The sequence below is a fragment of the Berghia stephanieae genome, chromosome 2 (assembly GCF_034508935.2).
Source record: "Berghia stephanieae isolate SIO BIC M18660-M18661 chromosome 2, UCSD_Bste_1.3, whole genome shotgun sequence".
Taxonomy (NCBI): Eukaryota; Metazoa; Mollusca; class Gastropoda; order Nudibranchia; family Aeolidiidae; genus Berghia; species Berghia stephanieae.
In genome coordinates this window covers 122,432,212-122,442,211 of record NC_088361.1, presented here as the reverse complement: position 1 = coordinate 122,442,211, position 10,000 = coordinate 122,432,212, and the positions used below count along the sequence as shown (strand labels likewise).

At 36.9% G+C, this 10,000-nt stretch overlaps 1 protein-coding gene across 2 annotated transcripts in view; it reads right to left on the bottom strand.

Moving 5' to 3' along the window:
• Positions 1-10,000, bottom strand: part of LOC144966471 (5-hydroxytryptamine receptor 1A-like) — a 437,629-nt gene that overhangs the window by 368,201 nt on the left and 59,428 nt on the right. The window lies entirely within an intron of this gene.

The window sequence follows — 10,000 nt, the reverse complement described above, 5'->3', positions numbered from 1 at the left end:
ATAAATAGACACGATAAATAAAGAAATACGAATTCCGTAACAATGTTATAGATAATAACATTATGAGAATCTGTCTATAAAACATTATGGCGGGCTTGTCATGATAAGAATCATCTTGTCTCGACACTCCCCCTGATTTATCGTTGGATAAGGTGGGAGGTACGAGAATGCATCGTAAATCCCAACATTTTGCTAATGAATGACTTAGAAAACTTTTCTTCATCTGGAGCTCACAAGGATGCATGCACGTTTAACTAATAATTGAGCTTTATATTTGAGTTTTTATATAGCGCAATATCCACTTAACGTGCTCAAAGCGCTTTACAATGGGCCCCTGGCCAAAAGCAACATTTAACATTTAGGACGGGACATATGTGACATGACGCCTGTTAGGAGATATTATCATTTTTTTCGGATAGAGACAACGCTGTTAACGACCAGGTACTCATTGTACACCTGAGTACGGTGAGAGAATGTGAGTAAAGAGCCCTCTCCAAGGAGTCAACTATGCGCCGAGCGAGGCTCGAACAGAGGACCTTCCAATCCGAAAGCGAATGTCATACCACAAGCAGTTTGCAGGAAAACATTAGGCGCTAGAAGTCGAGGATTGTAAAAAGGTGGGAAGTATGGGAATACAGCACAACGTCAAAAAGCGTGGTGATAATTATTAACAAAGAAAATATTTCTTCTGAAGGTTTAACTCACTCAACTCTTACATCGACTATACCCGTAGTATACCTGGGGTTACTTTTACCCCATGCCTATTTTATTACATTTTTCTGAGACAAATTACAGGCGTAGTATCAAAGCTGAGGTTTTTAGTTTTTACATGTTAATGATAGTTGAATAAAATGTATTTATGCACATGCTCATTTTTAATATATATATTTTTCTTTCCAATTTTGAAAAATAGCAAAAACTCTCTAGGATTGAGTGAGTTAAGGACCTCGCAAGGATGCAATCACACTTAATTAATAAGCATTTCGATGGAGATAAGTGAATACAGTGTTGTTAGAAGCTGTGGACTGTAGAAAGATGAAAGTTATGAATGAGAGTGGATAAGAAACGCTGTGTAATAATGAATGGCTAAGAAAACATTTATTTCTGAAGGTTTAAGGAACTCACAAGGATGCGCATACACTCAAATGATAAACAATTCTGTTTGAGTGAATTCTAAGCCGCTAGAAGCTGCGAAAAGGCGGGTGGTAAGAAATACACTATAGATAGTATGCGCTTGGCTAAGAAGTTCAAAATATTGCCATCCGGACGTATAACGGACCAACACACAATGCTGTGTGCAACCATGAACGTTTATAGTCTGGTTCATACAATTTAGTGAGAATTACTCATAAACGCGGATGGCAAAAACAATAACAAAGACGTGAGTGACGTCAACTTCGAACTATCTATAAACCCAAAACCTGTGTTGAAATGAGTGGCATCGAAAAATTTTCTTCTGAAGGTTTAAAGAACTCACTAAGATGCAAAATTGACTTTTAAGTATTTCGGTTTGAGTGAATTCTAAGCCGCTAGAAGCAGTGAGCTGTGAAAAGGCGGGTGGTAAGAAATTCATTATAAAGCCAAAAACCTGTGTTGAAATGAGTGGCATCGCAAAATTTTTATTTTAAGGGCTTAAATAACTGACTAAGATGCACGCAAAATTGACTTTAGCATTTAGGTTGAGTGAATACTGAGCTGCTAGAAGCTGCGGATTGAAAAAAAAAAAAGATGGAAAGTACGAGAATTGGATTCAATAGTCTGATGTCACGTTGCCCAGCAACGGCGGCCATCGTGGTTCTAAACAAAGAAAATCGGTACATTTTACTCTTCTTGATGGCTAGAACTTTTCATATGTCTTGTGATCAGAATGTGTAAAAGTCAAAACATGATCAGATATATAATTTTTCCCCTCTGGATACGCGTTTATGCTCGTCGGGGAAATATTTCATAAGGGCGTTCGCGAATGTACCGATAGTTAAGAGCCAGTTATTAAGTTACCATGCGTCATTACGAGGGAAGTGACGTTACGACTGTTGAAGCGTATTTAGAGAGAACGAAGAGTTCACAACATTGTCATCCGGAAGTATAACGGACCAACACACAAACTCTGTGTAACCATGAACTTTTATAGTCTGGTTAATACAGTTTAGTGAGTACAACTCACAAACGCGGATGGCAAAAACAATAATAAAGACCTGAGTGACGTCATCTTCGAACTATCTATACACCCTTAAGTTTTGTTTTCGCTCTTTTATGATCAAATCATGGGATTTCTGTCTGTGATGCTGAGCACTGAGATCAAAGGTCAGGGACTGTCTGCCCAGCATTGTCAGTATCAGGCCTTTAGTTTACGAAGACCATGGTGAGACGCTATAATATAATATACAAACATTCGTTTTGTTTTAGCTCATTTTCGATCAAATCATAGGCCCCTTCAGTCTGCATTGTGATCAAAGGTCAGGAACTGTCTGCCGAGCATGCCCACGAGAGGTCATTTGTCAAGACATTCTGCTGGATTCATGATAAAAAGAGTTTAAAGCCCTTTGAGAACATTGAGTGAATAATGCTCTAGATAGATAACATGAAAGCCCAAGTTTGTTTGATCATTATTATTATTATTATTATTATTATTATTATTATTATTATTATTATTATTATTATTATTATTATTATTATTATTATTATTATCATTATTATCATCATTATTGTTTTAAACATCGTCTTCCTATCGATCAAATAACGAGCGTTTTTAAGGCTGTGGAGATGGCTACTAGGATCAAAGGTCAGACTGGGGACTGTCTACCCAGCACGCCTGCCTGACATGGGAGCCATTAGTCCGTCCGAACATTTAATAACGTTAGCTGTGCAAGTGGATGGATGAAAAGCCAGAGTGTAAGAGCGAATGATGAGCAGGTTGCATGCTGCACGCACGTCCCCTTCGGCTGCTCCTTTGTACTCATCCCGAGTCATAATTTTCTCTGGCATTGGGTTTCCTTGTCAAAGGGTCCCTTACGTCTGACCGACTGACTGGCTGTGGCTGGCCTGTGTGCCTCTGTGTTGTGCTTTGTTGTTGTTGTTGGTGGTTTGTTTTTTTGGGTTTTTAAAAATTACCTTTCAGTCTGTTTATTATAAAATGCTTTCATTAATATTAAACTGTCAATTTCGTTATTATTATTTTATTATTTTATTATATTATTATATTTTATTATTATATTTTATTATTATTATTATTATTATTATTATATTATTTTATTATTATTATATTTAAATTATTTTATATATTATATTATTATTATTATTATTATTATTATTATTATTATTATATTATATATTATTATTATTATTATTATTATTATTATATATTATTATTATTATTATTATTTATTATTATTATTATTAATTATTATTATTATTATTATTATTATATATTATTATATTATTATTATTATTATTATTATTATTATATTATATATTATTATTATTTATATATTATTATCTATTATTATTATATATTAATAGTATTATTGTTATTATTATATTATTATTATTATTATTATATTATTATTATTATTATTATTATTATTATTATTATTATTATTATCTTGAAAACAGAAGATGTGACGTTGATGATGATGATGATGATGATGATGAAGATGATGATGATGATGATGATGATGATGATGATGATGATGATGATGATGATGATGATGATGGTCATTCATTCCATAACACCATCCCCTCGTCCCTCTACCCCCCTCCCCCCCCCCCCCAGACACACACACAGCTTTTTAGTTTTACTTAATTGAAAAATAAAAACATATCTAAAATATTGGGACCGACCAAGTCTACCGGACATGACGTAAGAACTTACTAAAATCGATTTGCTTTATTTCCATACACTTTATGGATATTATGAAACACTTTAAGGGCATTACTTCCGATTTGAAGACTGTCTGGGATAGGATTATGTGGGAAAACAATTTACAAATACTTTGGCAAAACACATCTTTATTATTTTGGCCTGAAAAAGAAATTTTAAAAATTGATCTTTATATAGCGCAATATCCACTAAATGTTCTCAAAGCGCTTTAAAAGGGGTCAACAGCAACATTTAACATGTATGACGGGACATGACGCCTGTTAGGCGATATTACAATTTTTCGGACATAGATAACGCTGTTAACGGCCAAGTACTCATTTTACACCGGAGTACGGTGAGAGAATGTGAGTAAAGAGCCTTCTCCAAGGACTCAACTATGCGCCGAGCGCGAGGCTCGAACCCTGGACCTTCCGTTCCGAAAGCGAGTATCATACCACAAGACCACATAGCCGCACAAAGCTTTACGATATGATGTATATTCCTTAACTTTAAAAATTGAAAAAGAAATAATCTTTAATATGAGGCATCTTTAGACGTTTGATTGTTTTGAGGAATCTTGCGGCTATGTGGTCTTGTGGTATGTCAATCTCCTTCAGATCAGAAGTTCCAGGGATGGAGTTCAATTCTGGGCGGCACACAGTTGAGTCCTTGGATAAGTCGGGTTTGTTTTTTCCTCACATTCTCTCATCGTGCCCAGGTGTAAAATGAGCATCTGGTCCGTTCTTTCGAAAATAAAATGTACTGTGGCTAGGGATACCTTGCGAAGCGTTTTGGGCACGTTTAAAGGATATTTCGCTTTATAAAAGCTCGAGTGAAATGATCGAAGTGTTTGGAAGTTAAAAAGTGCGCATGTGTTGCCTAAAATTACGATTACGATTACATACATCATATAAGACGAGACATGATGATGCCTGTAAGAGGGTATCATACATTTTATAGATATAATGAAGTTGACCTCACTAGGGTCTTTGTTATTGTTTTTTGCCATCCGCGTTTATGAATACTTCTCACTTAACTGTGTTATCCAGGCTATAAAAGTTCATGGTTGCACGTATGTAGTTTTGTGTGTTAATTCGTTATACTTCCGGATGGCAATGTTTTGAACTTCTTCGCCAAGCGCATACTATCTACAGTTCGATGGTACTCGTTTTGCGTCTTAATTATTACAGAGAATATGACCCAAGAGCCTTTTCCAAGCGGTACTCTGAAGAAAATGCATATTTTAAATTTTAGCCAGAAAACTGGTCTTTCAAATATTGACCGATTAAAATGGCCCTCTTTTTTGCAAAAACTCTCCAACCTGGGACTTCCAAGTCGGAACCAATGAGACGAGTTACTTCAACTCCATTTATTTTATACTTTATATTCTAGCATCTATAACACCCCAACAGAAAACTGATTTGAGATTCACAAACAAGCAAGTTCATCCCAACTATAAACTTGTACAAGAAAGAGGAGGGAGAACATGATCTCGCCTTTTGGTCAGTCCCAACAGTCATTATTCAGTAAACAATGGCAGTGATTGGTCAACAGAGAGAACGACATGATAGGTACAGGTTGGTTTGCGTATAAGTAAGATACGGCGCACCTGTTCTACTCGCATGAACAATAATGCCAACACACAAAAGTAACTGTAATAATTACTCTATTATATATCAGTTTTTAAAACTTTATTATTATTTTTATTATATATTATTTATTATATTATTATTATTATTATTATTATATTATTATTATTATTATTATTATTATTATTATTATTATTATATTATATTATTATTATTATTATTATTATATTATTATTATTATTATTATTATTTTTTAAATTATTATTATTAATTATTTATTATTATATATTATTAATTATTATTATATTATTATTATTATTATTATTATTATTATTTATTATATTATTATTATTAATATTATTATTATTATTATTATTAACTAATCCCTCAACTGGCGTCTGAATACAATAACAAAGAGCAGATTGGAATTAACTTCATTCATTCTATTGTTTGTCTTAACTGGCTTGCAATCCCGTGTTTTGATTGGTCATCATCATCATCATCATTATCATCATCATCATCATCATCATCATCATCATCATCATCATCAGTATCATCATCATCATCATTAGCATCATCATCATCATCATCATCATCACCATCATCATCATCATCATCACCATCATCATCATCATCATCATAATTAACACCAATACCAACAACAATAATAACTACCACCACCGCCGCCACCACCAACACCGCTGCTACCACCACCAACAAAAACAACACCAACAACAACAATTAAAACATCAAAAATAGCAACCTCAACACATTTTCCACCATCATCGATATATTGAAAATAAATGAAATAAACGCAACAATTCCGATAACACCCCTCCTCCCCCCCCCCCGCAATGGCTCCAACGTGTACTTATTTACTCACGTCTATTCCTAACTTGGAAAGAAAAGGGGAAAAAAAACAAGTAAAAACATACACACACCCTTACTCACACACACACACACACACATACACACACACACACTCACTCAATACTCAGGCATGCACAAACATACTATATAATCAATAATAGTGTATTTTTACCTCAAGTTTGTTGTAAATCGAATCAATAGATGACACCTTAATGATTGTTCCCTTTCACATATCCTTAGATAAAATTATAGTAATTTACGACTTGAGGTGTGGCGATGACTTTACACATCTAATAAATCATAGGTATAACAGGAATGTGTTTGACAACCCTTATAGTTTCATGATCTTAGGTTAAATAACGACAACCAACATACATGTGAGGGAGAAATGGGGGGAGGGGGGGGGGTGAGGGAGAGGCAGAGAGAGAGAGAGAGACAGAGAGAGAGAGAGAGAGAGAGAGAGAGAGATAGAGGAGGGGGGGGGGAGAGGGGGGGGGATCTGAGACGATGCGAGAGAATAAAACACCGATGTCAGGATGACATACATTTGTTATCGTGCGCACGCACGCACGTTCCCTCAGAAAAAAGAAAGAAAGAAAGAAAGACACAGAGACAGGAGAGAGAGAGAAGAAAGAAAGATAGATAGATAGATAGATAGAAAGAGAGAGAGAGAGAGAGAGAGAGAGAGAGAGAGAGAGAGAGAGTGTATACGGGTTAGTGCGTGTGTGTGTGTGTTGTGTATGTGTGTTCGTGTGTGTGTTCATGTGTGTGTTGGTGTGTGTAAGTCAATTTTACTCAGTGTAAGTGAGTACTGGGGAACCCAGAGACAGCCCGAAACACCACAAGAAGTGCGATTGACACACTTGGTGACAACACAATACATGAAAGTGTGTTGCCCAAACAGGTTCTGTAATCTTTTGTTGTGGTGTAGACCACAGACTCTCACTAATCTTTGGTGTAGACCTTTGGAGCCATAAGTTCAAAGAGCCGGACTTTACCCGTTTTCTGTGACATTTAACGGACAACAACAGTTGCGGGGTGCAAAATAGATATCCTATAGCTAATGTACTTTTACCGAAACTAACGGATCAACTACCCAATCATTTCTATGTTGACAGAGAATTGGGAAAATACTTCGACTCAACTCGAGATAGTTAAGTGGATTTCTACAAATTATGTGACCCAGCTGCGGCCTCAAAACGCATTAGGCGATTCAGAAGTTAAAAGATTAGAATTGTACTCAAAATATGAGACTTCTGTTCCTTTTTATGTATTATGTTTTCGTACTTTTCGTATCCGGGTTACTTCGACGTAATATTGTATAGAGACAACAGGAAAAAATATGACAATGTTTATCTGCACTAGCGAGTTATCCGCATCACAGCAAACAGTAATCCTTCTTAACTATGAAATAATAACAATTTAAAATAAACAAGTAATGAAAGAAGACACACGCGCGCGCGCACATGCACGCACGACAGGGATATTATCGTGCAAACCTTCAGTGGTGTAATCGATGTCAGGAGTATGAATGGATGGATGGATCAATGGATAGATGGATGAGTTGGTGGATGGATGAATGGATAAATGAGTTAAAGGGTGGATGATTGGATAAAAGGATGAATAGATGGATGGGTGGGTGACTGGTTGGGTTGAGAGATGAGTGGAGAGATGGATGGATGGAAATGGATGGATATGGATGGATAGGGGCATGACTGGGAGAATGAAGGGATGGATGGAAAGATGGATAAGGATGGATAGGGGCATGACTGGGAGAATGAAGGATGGATGGAAATGGATGGATATGGATGGATAGGGCATGACTGGGAGAATGAAGGGATGGATGGAAATGGATGGATATGGATGGATAGGGGCATGACTGGGAGAATGAAGGGATGGATGGAAATGGATGGATATGGATGGATAGGGGCATGACTGGGAGAATGAAGGGATGGATGGAAATGGATGGATATGGATGGATAGGGGCATGACTGGGAGAATGAAGGGATGGATGGAAATGGATGGATATGGATGGATAGGGGCATGACTGGGAGAATGAAGGGATGGATGGAAATGGATGGATATGGATGGATAGGGGCATGACTGGGAGAATGAATGGATGGATGGAAATGGATGGATATGGATGGATAGGGGCATGACTGGGAGAATGAAGGGATGGATGGAAAGATGGATAATTGGTGGATTGGTGAATGAATGCGTGTTTGGATTGGGAGAGAGAGATGGTAAGTGGAGATCGATTGATGGAGATGAATTGATGGATGGATGAGTGGATAAATGGAGATATGGATGGATAGATGGATAGAGAGTATTATGTCATAAAAGATGGATGGGTGGATGAATGATTAAAGGAAGATAGAATGATCAATTGGATGCATGGGTTGATAGACGTGTGGGGGCCGTGTTTGGATAGATAGATGGATGAATGAATGGGTGGTTGGATGGATAGACGAACGTTTTGATGAATGAAACAGAGGATAGAGGGATTGATGGAATGATTGATTGACGGATGGATCGATGGGTGATTGGAAGGATAGACTGGTAGGTAGATGGAAGATTTTTGATGGGACAGATGGATGGGTGGATGGACGATTGGAATGATAGACTGGTGGGTGGATGGAAGATTGTCGATCGGACAGATGGATGGGTGGATAGGTGATTGGAAGGATAGACTGGTGGGTGGATGGAAGATTGTCGATCGGACAGATGGATAGATGGATGAATGGGTGATTGGAAGGATAGACTAGTGGGTGGATGGGTGATTGGAAGGATAGAGTAGTTGGGGGGGGGGGGGAGGGAGGGGGGGGGGTGACTGTAAGTATAGACTAGTGGGTGGATGGAAGATTGTCGATCGGGCAGATGGATGGATGGGTGATTTGAAGGATAGACTGGTGGTTAGATGGAAGATTGTCGATTGTCGGATAGATGGATGGATGGGTGAAACGAATAATAGAATGATGAATATACACAAAGAATAAATGGGTAGAAAGAAGGATGAAAAACTAGAATGCCATGGGAAAGTGAAAATAATGATTAATGGGGGGTGGGGGTGGTGGGGATTAACAGATGAATGTCCCACGTAAGAACATTGCGATCTTGGGTCATCGTGATCTTCCTAAAACGTTGTCATGGAAATAAAAGAAGCACCGGTACTTGTCATTCAAAACTAGATTTGGACGAGGAATTATTTTAGATTGAAAATGGTTTGAATGTCTTAAGAGGGATAAAGGGATGGATTGGGATGGGGAAATAACACAAGTAAATTAGTAAATACAAAGAAATGAAAATCGATATATTATATCCAAGGTAATATAATTCTGGATTAACTTCAAAAGGGTTTTTTTTGTCAAACTATGACAGTGTAAGATAAGGAAAGGGGGGATTTGACAATAGAGAATGATAATAGTAATAATGATAGTATAGAAAATATTAGGTAAGGGGAGAGGTTGGGAGGGGGGGGGGGTGACAATAGATGGAACGAAATAGACATCACTCAGCCGTTTATCATTGTTTTTAGACAGCCATTTTAATGATTTATTGTTTTAACTAAGTTATATTAGTCAGACTATAAATTTTTAAGGTTACACATAGTTTTGTGTGTTAGTACGTTATATCCGGCTGGCGAATGTTGTGAGTATTTTACCTAAACGCATAAAATCAGTAG